Raw genomic sequence first — 19,397 nt, forward strand, 5'->3', positions numbered from 1 at the left:
TTCCTCCAATCTTTTAAAACGAACAGCTCTATTAGAATTATTGTGTATGTGGTCCATCGCACTAAGGACCTCCAGTTTGGATTTTAAGTCATGCAAGTGCTCACAACACAGAGGCATGTCTGGAGTCTACAGTGTTCCAGAGCCAGAAGCCTTACAGACTCAGAACTATGTATTATACTGTATGGAGCTTAGCTGGAGTACACAGAATACTTTAAAAGAGAGCAAAATGGCAGCAAATATAGAGGAAAACAAATTCATTCTTTCAATTCAGCTAGAGAACCCAATCCTGTTGTAATGTCTTTGTCAATCAGAAAGTTAAAAATTGCTTTCTGAAACATTAGCTCAGTAGTTATTTGGGAAAAAACGGAATTCCTATTACAAACGGTACAAGGAACAGACATTGAAGAAAGCATTCCATGCAGAATAGATATCCTTAAGTGGGTTGCACTAATTTTTCCGTGTGCCCACTCCTTTCAGTCGAGTTAAGCCAAGCTAAAATTTTCAGATTTAATTGCAATTTTAAAAAAGTAGATGCATTATAAAAAGATTATTTGATTATTTTTAACAAATAAAATAGAAAACATTAGATAGTCAAAGGCTTCTGCCACATGAAAAATTATGAAATGGAAGATTTGTATGAAAAAAAAATCTGAGGAAATACCAAGCTGTTTTAACAGGCAGTACTGGTAAATTTTGTGGTCCTAACTGGACTACATGGTATAAAGGAAAATAGTCCTTATCGTTGACAAAGGTCAACTATGTACATTGCTACATGTTGCTACACAAGCAGAGCTCCGGAGCTTCCTATTATTCCACATACTCAAACCAGATGTAAAATGGAACTGTAACATTTCTTCTGCCAACAGCTGGTTAAATCTACTTGGAGCAAACACACAACTTCCCCCTGCCAGTATGCACACCTTGATGCCACACTCCTCCAGTTCAGCACCAGTCAAGTCTCTGACATCTCTTAGCGTTAGTGCAACCAGAGACCACCACGGTGGCATTATAAACAGCTGTGGTATTTGAGCATGAGCACTATGTCATATTTTAGATGACAGCTTCTCCATGTTCAGCTTTGGGGATGTCAGTCTTCCTACTTGGTACAAAGGCTTCCGTGACAGTTAATAATCAGATCTGAAAATGCAATAAGGCTGTCTTGTGAATAATGCCTGAAAGTGGCCAGTTGAAATCCAAGGAAGCAATTACAGCTGTAGCAAGCTCTACTTTCTGCTTCTGGATCTGCAGCTGGAAACAAAGGGGATTTCACAGTGTTTTGCTGTAACCTCGATAGGCTATGAGCACGCAAAAAATAAAGCTGTCAGAGATATTATAGAAACTTTTTAATGATGGTTAGTTTAAACAACTCCATGGAACTCACATGGAGCAGAAGTTCCTGAAGAGGAAGGAAGAAGCAGAACAATGATTTAGTTTTCTTCCTTTTTTCTTTCATAATCACTTCTTTGTTTGTTTGTTTTGGATTAAACATTATTTGAGTAACATGGGGTTTTACTGCTTTTCATTTGGTTTCAGGTTTGGGGTTTTGTTTTGGGTTTGCTTGGTTTTTTTTTTTTTTTCTGTGTGTTTTTGTTGTTTTTTTCTGTTTGTTTTGTTTCAGATTTTTAAGATGCCGTTATTAGACTGTGAGGTTTCATCAGGAAAAAACCCATGAGGCTTGCAATGTTGTCCAGGGACTCAGAGGACATGTTTTAGTCTTTGCCCTGATTGCCGGCAAATCTCTTAAATTCCTATAACAGGAAAGAAAAGAATCATAGTGGTGAGCACGCTTTGAGCTTATATCTGTAGTTTCAGAGAGTGAAGCAGCTTTTGCTAGTCTGGCAATTCTTTTCAGCAACACATCAGAGTATTTGTAAGAAGATTGCATATTATATCACGTAGTTCTCATATGATGGAGAGCTAGAGAAGACAGAGCATATTTTATGGCATTGGACAAACAATGAATTGTACTTAAATCTCTTCTGCTTCTTCCCTACAGAACTAGGTTTTGGAGAACGTTCCTCTTGTATGCAAATGCATGTATGAGACTATGGCGATCATCTAGGTGTAATCCTAAAGGCTTGCAGGTGCCTTTACATACAAATAAAACATATGAGCACACACTGCAGTTTACAGTGCTCGTATTATGGTAACACTTCAAACATACAGATACCTCTGGAAAAAACTGAGTCCTTGTGGGAAGCAGTCCTTGTGAGCTCTGTATACAGAGTGCCATAACATTGCTAAATGGAGCTACAATCTAAAATTATTCTGGTAACTTTGATGCAGAAACATAAAGCCTGTAGGAAACTGAACTTCATAAGAACATGCACTTAAGCACACAAATTGTAATTTCCTATGAAAGTTAATCTTTTCTATTACTCTTATTACATCTTTAAATTGAATGCTGGTTTGAATTATGGCCCAGTACAGTACTACTTTTATGCTTCAGTAGTCATTGCTTTGGTATTTCAAGTATTTATTGTAGAATCTTGTCAACTCTCATTCATCATACACCTGCATACCAGTCCTGCACAAGGATAGTTTGGAACCACAGCAAACTTACTGCCATTATATTGAAAGTCAGTATTTCTATTGCCTCTCTGCTATAAGTTAATTACTAAAAAATAAGCAGCAAGTACTTAAGCATGCATGCAAGTCAGTGGCCTTACTTATGTGCTTAAATATAAATACTGTTTATGGTATGAGCTGAAAGCTATCATAGTCAAAATTTATTATACAGACTTGAATTTTGCCTTACATATATGATAACATTGATACTATTTTTAGGATGGATCATCTGCATGGAAACACAGCTTCCCTTTCATGCAGGGTGCTTTTTATTCCATGAGCACTGTGGAGAATCTTTAAAAGATTCCTGCTAGCTGTCAGTAACTGGTAGCAAATCAATGTAATCTGCATTACAATACTTACATCATGACTTTGAAGAGAGACTGAACTTCTTTGGCTGCCTGTGCATCCAGAATCACTTTAAAGATACCATTTCTGACATCCAGGGTTATCTTTGGCTTTGTTCCAATTCATTTCATTGTAAACTGAATTCAGAGACAGCAAAAGAGTAGTGAGCCAGCAACATCACAACAGACACCTTCAGTTCATATTACAGAAAATGCACAGTAGCACAAACCATGTCCTTGCACTAGGCTTACAATCTAGCTACGTTGCCTTTGTAGTAAGGCAGAAAGGGTTAGAACAATACTATTTATTGTATCGCTTAGATGCCTAAAGGCTTGCTGACCCCATATGAAAAATCCTGCATGATTCACTAGGAAAACGCTCCAATTTATCATCATTTTTCAGAGGCTGATGGGGTACTGTTCACTGTAGCAACAGAAGACAGTAACGTCACATATTACTGATATTAATATTCTCCCCAAGCAGTGAAAAACTGTATAAATGTACTTTCATGTACCTTCTAGAGCTGAGAATGTCCAAGCACAAATGAAGTAGTGTGCAATGTTATATACAATGAAAACAAAGCTACGAAAAAAAACCAGTCTTTCTCCTCTGAATTCCAGCAAACTAACCATATCACCATTTTTTCTGCCCTTTAAGATAGCTTTGTAACCCCATAGCTAGAATAACCCCCTTTCAAAATTCTCCAGCATACTTGAACATCCTCCAAAGGCAACACTCCTACAGATCTTCCATAAGTTGTATTGTTGCGTTGCTTCTCACAAAGCTTTTTTATCCAACCTTTGTAACATTCAGGGGACATCCTAGCAAGTAATTTTTCCAGTTTCTACTGCTTGATGATCTACATGGGGAGAATTCCGCCCTTGAACTGGGCAGAGTTGAGCACCACATGAATGAAGCCAATGATACAGCAACAGTCACAAAGAACTAAACGTGTATGAATCATTCTCTCTGAGAAAATCCTCTGTTCTAGGAAACCTCCTTTTGAGAGCGTCGTGTTTCCCATGACAACACTTTATTGATTCTTTATAAATAGATTATTCTTTTCTTCAAACACTTATTGTTCTAATATCTCAGCAGCTTTAAACATCATCATGTAAAAAGAAAAAAAATTAGCCAGATTTAAGAATGACTTCTGTGCTGAAACATGGCATCAGCCACATTTTTTAAAGTGTAGCTACTTTTGCTAGCAGTTTATGCACCAGACTTCACACGAATTAATGCAATAAGGAAGTAAAATATGGTAAAGGAAGCTGTTCCCGCAAAACAAAACAAACCATCAGATTTCTTTAGTAAATAAGCTATCTGGGCCTTTCTAGCACAGGCCTCTCTGCTATTGCTGTCACGAAGACAATGGGATAATATAATTTTTTCTGGTTTCATACATTAAAGTAGATTTATGGAGGCTGAAAACCTTCTATTGTCTCCTTGCGGACAACTCAAATGTATTAAAATGGTAATTCTTTCCCATATTTTTAATCCTCTCAACATGCTTCCTTCACATATACAGTATGATCCAAAGATAGCAGGATTTAAGAGAACATTTGCAAAATTTATTTTGGCACATTGCATAACCCAAGTTCAAGGCAGTGGAATAAATTACAGATCCCCGAAGGAAAGAGAACATTGTCATTTCTGAAACTCAACTGTTATAATTGGGCATCCCAAATGTATAATCCTGTATGAATTAGTAACTACAATGGTTCCACTGAATAGGTCAAGACTGTTGAAAAGAAACAGACTTCTGCTTGGCATTAATTTATCAATGCTTTTAATGAAACCACCATGAATAAATCTGGTCAATTATTTATTAAGTTACCTACCTACCTATTAATTTCTTTTAATCACAATTTTCAAGTCATGCTGTCCTCCTATCTTTTCCTCTACCACTTCTGTGGCAAAATTTTCCATATGTAAATCTTTTCATTTATATTTCCTGGTGTTTAGATCCTTGCTAACATTTCAATTTTATAGGTTCTTTCTCTCTGGAACAGCAAACCAGTGCATTTTGTCCAACATGATACAATTTGGGGTATGGATGTAGGACAATATCTGTTCCTGAAGTACTATAAACTTCTTACTATTTGGTGAAAGAGTACAAAACACAGTATGCTTTAATTAAATACAAAGTCTTCGGGAACATCCTTCCTTCTGAATAACTGATGTCTTCTTTTCTTTTATTCTATAACAAGCTGTCTGAAATTACTCCATACAGATAGATTTTTAAAATGTGATCTCAGAACTGTATGTGCTAACATAAAGGTGATTATTTTAAAACCTGAAATTCACTTCTTGAAGAGCATTTCTATTTGCAAATTTACTAAATGAAATATTCATCTTTTTTTGTAGGGTAGAGGCCAGGTTTTCATGATCCTAATAGTATGGAGCAGCCTGCCTTAATTAGGAAAGCATCATGCACTTTCCTAATAGGAATTAAATATTGTGCACTGGATTCTCAAACTGAGGATAAATTACATAGCAATGTCCTTGCCAGTGGCAGAATAGCGGAATTTTCAGTATTTGCAGCTTCTGCTAAATTTAAGAATCCAAGATACTGGCCCGCGTGACATACAGGGCTCAAACTGATGCTAGAAATACAGATTCTCTGTCTCCTGTGGTAAACTCTGAAAACTACTGCCATCCCATATCCTGAAGTGTTTTCTATTACTTGGCACAGTAATACTGCTGCTAACATGAGAAAATGCTCATTAAAAGTGTTTCCTTCAAAGTTGACTCCTTTCAACTTATTTTCATATGGTAGCGCTACCCTACCTTCTGCACCCCTATAGATTCAATTGGTGCTTCTGAATCTATAAGGATCAAAATGCCCTAGGCTGTTCTACTCATGTTTTATTCATGTTTTCAATCTCTCTTTTTATTTACCTGATACACTGCCTGCCAGAAGTAGTTTCTGGCAAACAGCAGATAATTCATTTTGTGGACATCTGCTCAAAATGTTTTGTTGGTAATTAAAGAAGTCTGTAGGGTCTATTCAATGGGATTGAACACTAATGATATCAAGGGATTTCTGATCCTCTACACCTTCTCTTAGTAAAATAAAGGTCTTGAAAGAAGAAAGTTCCTTCAGTATTTAAGTTATTTTGCTATGGCAGAGCAAAAGAACTTACGCTAGAACCTGTTGGGCTCCAGTCATCTTTTTGACATATTACATTGCCTCCGTTCGGATGGTGAAAGAGGGAATAATTCACAGCTATATATGAAAGAACAGCTTCATAAAAAAGGAGGTGGAAGGAAGAGAGCTAACTGCTGTGTGCAGATAACATACCACATTTTAATAAAAGAAATGCTAGCTTTAAGTAAGGGATGAACACACACTTGTTTCATTACTGTATTTTACTTGTCAAAATAATCAAATTAAACTGAAGTTTTCCAAAGTATGTTTGTGCTTACCTATTGGTGCAGTTATTCATGCTCATCAGGTTAGGATTATGTAGAAATATCTGTTGTAGTTTAGATGTCTGCACTATTTTTACCCCAATGCAAATCTATCTGGAAAAATCACTGTTTGCTACTGATGGTCTGTTTCTGTTTCAATGGCCTTTGTGTTACAGGGAAGCTCAGAATAACTATCTTCCACTGCATTTTAACCTACTTAAAAGCAGCCAGTTTTTAAAAAGTTTTCAAATACAGCATATTAAAATCATATGTTTTCAACATGTTGATGCTTTCATTTTTTAAGAACTTTTGGCATGCTTTTAGAATACTCAGAAGTAACCAAAATTAGTTATTTAATAAGTCATTCCTGTTTTTCTTAGCTCCTTGGCAGACTATTTCAGATATTTATTTATATTTCCCTAGGGAAATATTCTCATTAGAATGTGGTAACACCATTTAAATTGCACAGAATTTCATCTGAAGTGCCGGTGACACATTCTTTTTTTCCTGAGCTATATTCAGCCATGAGACTATGTTTGAAGACAGGGCAGTTTCAGTGAAGGTATCGCTCTTGCCAGCTCAGCAAATAAAAGTTACGGTTTCAGAACTAGAAACCACTTCCAGCCTGAGGTTTATGATGGCTGTATACAGTACACAAACATCCTGATCACTGTGGAAATACATACAATCATTGCAAGCCATTAACTGATCCTACAGATGAAATTATGATATGATTGTCTCCTGTATTACGCTTCTGAATTGCCTTTTGAGGGTTTTGTTCACAGCAAAACACAGAAAATGAGCCTTGAGATATTTAGCAGTAGCATTGTTAACTACACTTTTAGCTTGGTCAAAAGCAATGTTCATACAATAATTCAACCTTTATTTTCTTTTCAGTGTATTTCTTGGCTTGTCTGGGCTTAAATGAGCTATTCTATAACAATTAATTGAGTGGGATTTTTTTTTAATGGAACTCAACTAAACAAAATCAAAGTAGAAGACAATTTCATAACTTTATTTTCCCTTCAGCAAAAAGTAAGCTTGTGATATTTTTCTGTCCAGTTCTAGTTTGTTCAGAACTGGACATAGAATATTTCAGCACAGGGCAGGCGCTCCATCAAGGCCACTACCTTAAGATATTACAGGTCACCTTCGAACATTTTTACTGTTATAGAAGCATTAGCATGTTATATATCTCAGGGTAACCCAAGAATTAAAGAAATACAAATGAATGCTCTCTCGATTGCTTGAACAATCAGCCGTAATTGTTCAGATAGTTGAACGGCTTTGCCACACGTCCCACAGTGTGATGTTTGCTTTGAGCTCTGCAGTTGAGAATACAGGTTAAGAACTTCCGTCAGTAGGTCCTAGAGGTTTATCAGAGCTATTCCCTATTCCTTCCTCCCTTTGTGCTTTTGCATTTTTATCTTTCTATATGTTTCTTTCATGTATGTTTAATTGTTTATTTTCACAAATGCAATAAAAGTGGTAAACAAATATCTGGCCTAGAAAGGGTAGCTGCAGTTTGCTCTGAATATCACTAGATATCTTGCTTTTTCAGGTATTTCAATGCTTTCAAATCTTCAGTATTTTCACCCGCTGTTAATAAGCTAATTTAAGAACCAAGATTTATTGCAAGGTAAATAGTTGTCATAGAAAAGAGAACACTGAAAAATCATACATGTTATTATTAAAATGATATATGTGGCCCTCCTTCTGCACTACATTTCTAAATTTCTTACCTGAGTGAATGAGGCGCAAGTTTTTTTCTCCTCAGTTTATACCTTAAAGAAAAGAAACCAAAGCACAGCTTAAAAACATGTAGATTACATGCACCAAAGGCTTTCAACAGTACAGGACTCGTATTGCTAATCATGGTCCACTAAGAGAAGATTTGCAGCAAATTTCAAATGTAAATGAAGCTTACATAGGATGAGTAACACCTTTATTAACTATGTTGTACATTTGAATAGCTTTAATGAAAGAATAGAGGCATAGCTATCTCTGTAGCTAGAGGAGAAAGACACCTATCGAGGGCAACTCATCCCACACAAGGAAAGCAGCTGGAGAGACAGAAAGGGGAAGCGACCATGTTTTATAGCAGAAATCTCAATGGTTAGACAGACTGTGGATACAGCTTTCAGATGGCCAAATGTAACGAGGACACAGCATCTTGATTTATAGCTGTGTTTATTTTCTTGATAATTATCTTCTGTTTAAAAAGGACTACAAGGGACACCAGCACAAACAAAGTTAAGCATGCATCAAGTGGCTCCAGCAGATTCTTCCAAGTTTTGTTGACTCATGCTAATTACAAAAAGGAAGAGTATACAAGAGTGTTTACATAGGAAGGTTCCTCCTCCATACCCAGTGGACATTACAGGCATGCAAGTTTTAAAAAAACTGGATTAAAACAATACTACTACTAAGGATTTACCATAGTGTCAGAACAACATTAATTACAGTTGGCTCCAGGACTTTCTTCTCATTGTGCATCACAGCTTTTCAGCAACTGTTCAACAGCAATATAGGCAACAAGAAGTAGATATATCTTCTTGTCTCTTTCATATAATGAATTATCTGGAGCTAGCAGAAAGCATTTATTGGGCTGCTTCATGGAAAGTTCAGGATAAAAATGAAAAATATATCTTTTCTTTTCCCCTCGCCAACCAAGTATTCAGGGACCTTTCCACCGAACTGTCTGGGACCTTTCAGTTATGCATTGCTTTTGCAGCAAAGTTCACATTCGTGTTAGGCATATTCTCTTGGAATATTAAAATATAGAGGTGGATGCAGTCCAAAAGCAAGTAAGCTGATTACCATTTCAGGCCTTCCGAGGTCAGTTTGCACCACTTAAATAGCAAGAGCCTGGAACAGCTTTTCAATAGGAGTAATGGGAGCAATACAACCCACCACAGCTTAGGATGGGACAGCATGTTATAAACTGTGGCTGCCAACATCGCAGGGCATAGACTTTAGTTTAATGCACAAGGTTTCTTCCAGGCCATGTTTCTAAAGGGACTCAATGCCAAAGAAAAGAAAATAACCTCAGCCATTTCCTGGGGTGGAACTGGCAGAGATCGTGTTGCTTTGTGGAGGCAGGGGTGACCTCCCCAGCTGAGGAAGAGGGGCAGCTGCTGGTACCAAGACAGGGTGGCAGCGGGAGCAAAGCTTGCTTCATTGGGCAGGACAGAAGCCGCTCTAACTGCCGATGGCACTGAAGCATCCTGGACATCTTTCGTCCAGACTCATGTCAGGGACTGAAATGCAACTACCTGGAAAATAAACTGCAGTGACTGTCTAAAAGCATGCAGATGGTTTAGTACAAGAAAGTGAAGGAGAGTCCAATCAATATCAAACTGAAAATTGATGTGTGAATTTTAAATAGACAGAATGCAATTACCCAAATAGTAACTTGGCTCAGGCTCCAAGCAATCAAGGGTTTTATATCTGTATTTTGGAAATTTTATGGGCTTGCATAGCCTTGCCATGTAAATATCAGAAACAAAATAATAGCTGTACTAAGAGAGCTGCTCAGACTGAACCTTTGTGTAGTGATATGATAAAATCTCCCTAGTTTAAAGTTGTGCTGCCATAGCACAGAGACTGAAGAATTCAACATGCTTTTTGCCAATTTTAACACCCAAAACACAACTCCTCAAACACAACAAAAAATACCCCAACCTAACAGCTGAATGCACTGACAGTTGGCATTTAACAAGACCTCATGTAGCTAGCTAATATTGAAAAACTGATACATAGCCATATACCCTTAGTGCAGTCCTTGTTAAAGATGTGTGCACATATCTGGAGGACCTAGAATGTGTTATTTATTGATTCAAGCAACCTAACCTGCTATAGTACTGCATCACCACCTCCTGCAGAGGTTGGAGTTTCAGCTTCCTTAGGAAGCTCCCAGCTTTCCCCAGTGCTGCTTTGAGCAGAGTCACCTGAGAATGCTGACAAGAGAAATACCTAACCACGACTGAGGCTGCTTAGTGCTATACTGCATCACTTGGTGATGTAGAGTCACTTTTGACACAAAGGACACCTACAAAAACTCTCAAAATTAAGAAATATCTTAGAGGTGTCCTTGTGGAAATTAAAGTCATACTGATGTGATTCAAACATCCTCTTTTTTTAGCTGAAACAAGTATATACTGCAAGATAGCATATTGTCTTTAGAGCTTCATATTTCCCCCTTGCAGTGCCTTCATAGCATTCCTGACAGTCTAGCATCCTGCAAGTGATGCAGTTTAAAATAGGAACAGCAATGTGGTGCTGTCAGATTTTGGCACCGATGCAGAATGATTTAGCTGTCTGCAATGGAGTTTAGTTAAGAAATGACACAAATCCCAAGCTTATCCAATAGAGTCATCCAAATTATTAGCTCCTGTTTTCTGTCTTTAAAGAAAAATGCACAAAAGAAAAATTATTTTTATTATGGTCTTCCTGTGACTACTAGCAGCATTACTGTTGCCTCACTTGCCTAAAATTTTAAGCCACTAAGTATATAACTCCAAATTTTCATTATGCCACAATTTATTACTCATTCCAGATAATGAATCCTAATAATTTTAAGTAATCCTACAGAGAGATCCATTTCTCACTTGTGTAAGGTCTGCCTCAGATGATAGCTCCAGGTCTGAGAAAACCGATGCACCATCCATTTTCTCTTCTGCTTTTCCTCCACTGTAGCTTTTTCCACTGTTCCTACCAGTGTTACTACACTGGGGTGTTTACCTTTCTTCAATAGTGGTGTTCAAGAACAGAAGGACTAGACAGTTTGAAGTGTTAAGATAATTACCTTCGAAGATAACCAGAAGAAATCATCAAATTCTAAAGCAAATACTTAGAATTTTTTTCCTATTCTGTGAATTTAGCCTGTGTTAATATACTCAAGTCCCATTGCCCCACTGTAATTCTAGCTAACAGAAGTAATATTTTTGGTTTTGCAACATGCCTTCCAAAGTAACATAAGCTAAAACAAGTAAAATCCTCTCTGTTGGAGATATACATTCATTTCAGGACATAATTTGCAAAATAAATAATGCTTTAAATTCAGAAATGACGGTTGCTGGTGGTATGGAGCCCAAGTGATCTGCAAGCTGCGTGTTGCTCTAGAGGTACAGTTTGGCTATTCTTAGAGGCTGGTACTTGGAAGCTTTGCCTGGGAAAGCACTCGTAGTTACTAAGTAACTATGGGAGCCAAAATTTCAGCAGCTTTCCTGCCTGCAACAGAGTCTATACAACCCTGTAAGATGAGCTTACAGAAGAGGGCCCTGAAGGGCTCTCCTAAATATAAAAAAAGCATGTGTAAAGCATTGCACAGGCCAGCTCACAAATCAGTTTTTTGTTGTGTTTATGTGTCATTTGTAAATTCTGTGAAGAGCTTGAAGCAAGCAAAGTGTCATAAATCTTGAAAGAAGCTAGTACTGCTTATAACTTATATCATGAGAGGTATTGAGTAGTGCCACTGAGTTTTAAGAGGCTGAAAAGAAACCAGAAGCAGCCTGGAGCCTAGAACTAGAAACTGACTAATTAAAGGGAATGATAGGTATTTCTCCAAGAGCAGGAGGTGTTTGTGGACTCTCACCAGATGGGATGAGCAAAGGGAGAGGCAGAGGGCAAGTGAACAGGGCTGAGACGTGCCATCTGGGCAACTGAAGGAGCAAGTCACACTGGCCCCTCAAACATGGGGTGCAGGAGAGAGCTGCAAGATCAGGCACAGCAAGTCCAGCAAAGTTTGGCAAGGTTACTAGTACTAACTCAAAAGAGTCCGTGATGCATTTTGGCTTAGTATAACTTGCTTTTTACTGCAAATCCATGGTTTTAAACAAATGTATTACTTTATCCTTACATTCTGCCTAGTAATACTGTTGTTTCCTTACTTCACTTTTCCATCAAATACACACAAGTGGCTAATGAATCTGTTATTCGACGATGGATGGTAAATGTGTAAGTAACCTGGCATCTAATGAGTCTTGGATTCCCAAGGGTGTTCAAGATAATAGTGACTGTAAGTGAGTAATAAACTGCCAGATTTGGAGACATCTCTCTTGACAAGCAGAAAGCCTGTGCTGAAAGAGCACGAGACAGTGACCATAAGGTAACCTAACAGACATGTTCACAAGCTACTGCTTGTGAATCACAATTCTATGATGGAACAGATATACTAAAAAGCCTCTAGAAAACACTGATAATATAGGAAGGGGGAGGAAGGGAAAGGAAATCTCACCAATGAAACCTAGGCCATGCAAGTCGTTAAGATCAGGTATAACAACGAAGAGCAGATTCTGCTTCCTGGAGATCATGGTAAAGTGTTTTGGCAAGTTTCAGGCTGTGTAAGCATAGTCCTAATAACCCGTAATTGTAGATGTTTACTAGATGATGCTACAGCAATGGGAAAATTGGGAGAGATAGACTTAATAGATAAAATCTGCTCATTTTTGGTAACACTGATATAAGGGACATTAGCGCATTAGTGCACCCTAGAGAAGTCCAACACTAGCTGTTGCTGTATCAGACAATCAAAAGCATATACCTAAATATAAAATATGATTTACCCAACAGCATTTCAGAATACTAGCATAGATGTTGGCCAAAGTGATCAACAAGAAGAAAACATCGGTTATGAGTGTCCCCCTAGAAAGGCTATAGAGGTAAAGTCTTGATCCTTTCTAAATAAATTTTCTAACAATGAAATTTGAACTCTCAGAAAGTTCCTCTGAAAATAATCAAAGTATAGTGGGAGTTCCCTATACTAATTAATAATGAAAGGAAATTCACCCCTAAATCTTTCTGTTCTGATAGTAGAGATCAAGATTTGCTTGCATACTATAAAATAAGGATTTCTTAGCAAGGACTCAGATTTGTAAGGTAGCAGTATAAAACCTCTGCAAACCCCAGGATTGAACCTGTCCCTACCAACCATGAGTTGAAGAAAAATGACACAAAACACCAAGCTGAACATCTGTGGACTGTGTAAAGATTCAAACTTTATATAATAATGGAGGAACTGATCCCTCTTTAAACTATCACAAATCTAAACTCAAGCCTGGTGGGTGTCAGAACACACCATCTGTTAAATTAATACAGTTTAATTAATCAAAGTTAAATGTTCTTACTTTTTTCCCCGTTCTCTATCTGAATAGACATTAATTCTACAGAACAGTGTATATCCTGCAATTGGATCCAGGAAGAATTCAGGATGATTAATGTGTTTACAGTGAACATCCAGCCAATGGAAATGTTGCATTTTAAGATATATGGGGAAATTAGCAAAAACTGCTAAACATACTGCAGCGAATATTTAGTGTACCATATAAGATAGTAGACAAGAATAAGGCCTGGGTATGGCAGCTGCCATCCAAGTGACCAACATATAAAGAACATCCACATACCTTACCCACGTTGCTTAGAAAATCTGCTGTTAAAGATTTTTCCACATGGAGAAACTTTGTCCTGGCAGTATGGCGGGTCAACCCATGACTGTCCTAGGCTCCTAGGTAATGTTTTCTTGTTTTGGATAAAGAAAAGTTTTCTTAACAGTGTGTTTGGAATAAGTACAAGTGGGAAAACAACCTGAACTGAATTAGATCCCATACAGATCTTGTAACATTGGGACAACTGGCCTTGACTTCTCAACCCAAAAACTGTCTTATATGCCTTTTACCAGCACGTAGAGCCCTCATCACAAAGGGCCTCATGGTGTGACATTTATAATATAGATGCCTATCATGTTTGTCCCATTCCCAAAACAAAGGTTTTCCAGGTAAATTCATACATGTTTCTTAATGTTTCTTTTGATTTTGTCCATCACTGTACTTACTTGCATTACTACTCAACCAAAACATCTATGCTACAGATTGTTACAGAAAAACTACCTGATGGAGTTACTAGTAGTTCATACAAAACAGTTATTATATTTAGAAAAATATGCATACATGCAATCTAGTTTCTGCAAGTGGAGGGTTGGTTTCTTTTTTCATAGTGTGGAAATCTGGGTAATATTTTTGAACTAACACACAATGCGAGGTTGAAGCACAGGATTAATCTTGTCAATTAAGCCAGATGTCGATGTTTCATAGCTAACACTCTGGTAGCACTCACGACTACTGAGCTGGAGAGCTGGGTCGAACATCCCTGCACTGAAAATGTGCTATTTGCACAGGAGATTATGAAGTGAACAAAGCTTTTTCCTTCATTGCTAACTAGGCTGAAAGTCTGCTCCACAGGACAGAAATAGATTAAATAAAAGGAGGAAATGGCCATAATCACATTAATAATAATCAAAAATAAGCTGAAGTTGAAACTCAAAAGAAACCAAGTTAAAGCTGCATAAGATCACAACAGAGAAATCCTGGATTTGGAATTAGGGAAAACAAATGCAAGTACCATGCACACCTTTGAGCAAGGATTCCTCTTTGGGCTTTGCAGCTCCTAGAATGAATGCACACTCACTGCCCCACTACTGAATCTGGTAATGACTGGGGGCGGGAAGGGCCTTCGGCATAAGAGTTTAGGATTGAACAGAAGGTGAAGAGAAGAGAGGGAAGAGAAAGAGAAATGGAATAGCCTATTTCTTCACATGTAGGTGCCCCACTCACCTCCTCAAGTACTGCAATTCATTTCTAGGAGACAAAGAGCTTGCATGCTTTCTTCTGTCATGCCCACTGTAATGATTGTAGTGACAGTTAGTGACAGCGTAATAACTTTTTTTTGTAAGTTTGCCTGCTACACAAAAATGGGTAAGATGACAGAATGTACTGTGAAGTCAAATACACCAGAAGTAGACTTTAATAAATAAATAAATAAATTTAAGACAAAATCAGATAATGAAACTTAGGCTATTTTTTCAGGACAGGATTAGCTCTCCTCTCCGGTGTCACCATCTAGCGAGCCCATGGGTAATGTTCCTGCCACACAGAAAATGTACAGCTTCTGCTTTCTGTAACCATTCCTTCCTACCCCGCAGTGATGCGGCAAAGTAGGGCTTAGCTTTCTCTTACAAGCGAGTTTGAAAAAAAACATGATACTAAACAGCTGATTTTTTCTTTGCTGTGTCTATATCTAATGCTCACAAGATCAGAGTTCACTGTCACCACAGACACATCTCAGTGTGATTCAACAGAGATTTACATAGACTGTACCAGAAACTTCAAAAAGCAACGCTAATTAAGATTCTCCTCAGCTCAGCAGAAGTCATCCACCTGTGCTTCTGCAAGTCCTTTGTGCGCTATCATTGCTCAATACCTTTCACCGCGGTCAAGGCAGGCATAAAGGTGACACAAAGTCAAAAGGCACAATAGGACAAGAGCTATAAAACAAACCCAGAAGCAGCATATAAATATCCTCCACCTTCTAAGGGGTTAGGGAAGAAGTCAGACACTGTGGCCTTAGCTCCTGCCTCTGCACGCCCCAGAGGAGGCTCACAGCTGCACAGATGTGTTTTTCTCCAGGTGCTCTCAAGCAGCCTGCGTGCAGCACTGCCGAGCACGTTCCCTTCAACACAGGCTAGGCCAGGCTTGAATTTACACCAATTACATTAGCAGAGATTTAATCTGGTTGCAAATTGTTCCTGAGATCAATGGAGCACACAATGCAGTTAGTTGTTGAAACAAGGCCAAAACGACAAGAAAGCTGAGACCTTGACTGCTACAGACTCAGTTTCAGAAGAGGCTCCACATTTTGCCAGACTCATGAGCTTGTGTGACTGCTTCTTCAAAGGCAGTACAGGTGTGAGAAACACTCATTCACTGATAAAATATTGAAAAGGACAAAGTCTTCAAAGCAAAGGCAATAATATTTTTATTTTACAATTCAGCGCTGAATCAGATGCCCTTCTAAAAAAGGCATCCCATCTTACAAAAGTGGTAGGTACATATACTAGTTTTAGACAAAGAACTGTGGAAGTCCTCAAAGAATGTTTATTTTTTTAGGTTATCCAACCATGTCTGGAGGCTTTGTGCAGGTTATCTTTTGACATAGGACAACTACACCTTACAAAGCAACTAAACATATCAATGAATCTCTGCAACTCTAACAGGGCATTTATTCTTTCATGCTATTTATCCATATCTGAATTTTGTCTGCATATTATGTCTTGATACAAGACAGATATATATGATAAGATAATTAAACATACAAACCAGCTGCAGCAAAACTTATCAATTAATTCTTACACAGGTAAATCAGGCTATTGAACCCAGCCCCTGATTTTGCCATAAGGACTTACACACCAAGAAGCTGAAGGGTCCTGTTTATCTCCCCCAGGGCTCAGCAGTGCCATCACTCACCTTAGAAACAGCCATCTTCAATTTTTAGTTTTCTTTATCCCATTTCTACTTTATCAGTTCTCCTTAATCCTAGGGCTTTGGGTAGGCGCATATCAGCTCCTTACTGCCTGCAGCCTCCACCCAGCATCTGTATTGAACCAGAGCATTACCTTAAGAGGGTGACAATAGAGAGCACATAAGCAGGAGAGGAAGATGGGCCACGAGTAGGATCAATAAAAAAGAAAAGTTGTTCATGTTGCTATTGAAGGAGATGGCGTTGGAGCAAAAGACCATTTAAGCGCTATTTAAAAAACCAAAGCTGAACCACAAGTGATTTTTTGCCAGATATAAACTAGTAGCTCAATGGAAGTGCCTAGTGCCACATCTCTCTAAGTACAACTATTTTCCCCACCAAGAACAATGGCTTTATTGCCCTTGTGATCTACGTTTATGTAATCAACAAGAGTGGAACCAGAGGGAGGAGCACTGAGGACACACAGATGATGGTGATTAGGGCAGTCTTCTCAGAGATGAGATTGGGTTTAAATTTCTTTAGAGAGGAAAAGAAATTGAAAATTAGTCTCTCTTTATTCCATGTAAGTAGCTACTGAACTCTTGCTTACATGGAAACACAGGAGAGGGAAGAAAAGCAGTTATTCTTCCTGGACTGTGAATGTTATCCCTCCAAAGCATATCATAAACTGAATAGGTCTGGGTGTTTCACTTTATTGAGAAAAAGTGAAGAAAAAATAAATCAGTTTGATCCAATCTATTTTTTTCTCTGCTTTGCCTTGGTTCATCTAATAAAGCAATTTAAGCAGTAAAGTCAAGAAGGAAACAAGAATTCCCTCTACCTTCTTTGTGCTACAGCAAGCAGGAACAAATTCAGCAGCTCATTCAGCCCCTCCTTTACACCTTGTAAAATCGTTTGCACCTGTGAAAAGTGTGTTTAATAATACACCTGCATCAGAAGGGCAGCATTTTGTACCTATGAAGCACAGGCACAAATGACAACCCACTGCTCTGGGCGGCAAGGTATTCTCTTCTCCATCTGTTTTTCTCTGTGTGTGAAGAAGCTAATTCAGAATACCCCTGATGTCGCGGTGCAGATCACTTGGCCAACTACACGTCAGAGATGATTAGTGAAAAAGGGAAGAAGGCTTTTCTCTGGAGATTCTGAAGGTAAGTATAGGACAGGCGTTAGCTGAACAGTGTGAGTCAGGAGGAGTTTGTTCTTCATCTGAGTCACAGCTCAGCTTTTTTAGTCATAAAGTTATAAAAAATACAATGCTGAATTTTGTTTCAGTTAGTGGCTCATTCCCAAATGCTTCAGTGATTTATGACTCTAAGACCGAAAAAAAACCCCCCAAAACAACTGCTTTGTCTTCCTGCTAAAATCTTTCCTTCTGAGTCAGAGGGAAGAATAGGTCATTGGTTAGGATGCATGTCTGGGACCAGAAAGATCTTGTTTCTCCCCTTGTTCTATCATAAACTACCCATGTGACTTTAGAAAATTGGTTTTGCCTTTATTTCTAATACTATTCACGTAACTAGTTTAGATCCAGAAGCTAACTAGTCTCTGAACAAGGTGGAAAAGTATTCCTCTCTTTCACTGAGGTATGTTGAGAATGAATATATGGGAATTTGACTAGATCAGCTATCAGAGTTACAAGTTGATCAATAGCTAGATCAGATTCCAGCTATCTGTTGATGGATGACTTGAAGGAATATACCAGCAGAGTTCAGCAAAAGCTTAATGAAGCTTTTGCACAGCAGGAACTAACAGTGATTATCACCTTGCTACTTTACGCATTCATCAGTTGATTCTTGAGGTGTGGGGAGGAAGAGGAAAAAACAGATTTTAATTTTACTTTTTTTCTGTTTCAAGCTGATGTCCTGATCAAATAACTAATTTGATTCTAATTAAATTGCTGAGATTGTGTGCACAGCATTCCCAACTGCTTGTCACAGTGTGCTAGATCCCATGGCTGAAGGGCTGAGCAGGTCTCCAAAAGCAGGCTAAGGCCCCTGAGATTTACAGGGCCCACTTGGCTCCCCTCCTGAGAGGGAAAACTGCTCATTTCATCAGGCCTGTGTAGGCTGAGGTAGTAGGCAAGGTAGGCTAGAAGTTACTGGTAGCTGGACAAGAGAACAAAGCAATTTTACCCTGATAATGGCTGAGTGTTTAACCCTTGTCAAAGACTAAGGATCATTGTTCCCATCTTAGCAAAGGTGGGGATGTTCCAGTTCCTCAGTTTTCTGTTCCAGTTTTCTTTGATATTTTTTACTTGCACTGTGCTAGAAAATGGGAAAACAGGCAACAAATTTACCAAGGTAGCATGAGACAGTAATGGTCAGCATGATAAGCAGCAGAAGGAAATTTAATTGCCAGCAGTTCACTAGCTTAAATCACAGAAGTTCACATTAGAAGATCTGCAGCAAAGACTACAAGGCATTACAGAAGTGGAGGCTAATATCATTAGGTCTTGTGAGCTATGACTATATTTCAGACACTCCTGTGCTAAGAGGAGACTGAGCTTCCCTATTTCACTCCCACTGCCCTTTCCCTGGGGTTAAATACTAGGGATATTTTCTCACTTCCCAAAGTATCAATATCATTAACCTGGATGATTGTTGAAATGGATGTTGTTGAAGGTTATGTTGACATGATTAGCATGGAGCCTCCTGTATACATCAACTTGAGCCTCACTCTACAAGGCTTCTGATGCCAGTTGGATTTAGAAACAAATTCTGCTAATTTTTGACAGCTTTGTTCATGTCTTTCTTGAT

This window comes from Phaenicophaeus curvirostris, chromosome 11, assembly GCF_032191515.1.
Source record: "Phaenicophaeus curvirostris isolate KB17595 chromosome 11, BPBGC_Pcur_1.0, whole genome shotgun sequence".
Taxonomy (NCBI): Eukaryota; Metazoa; Chordata; class Aves; order Cuculiformes; family Cuculidae; genus Phaenicophaeus; species Phaenicophaeus curvirostris.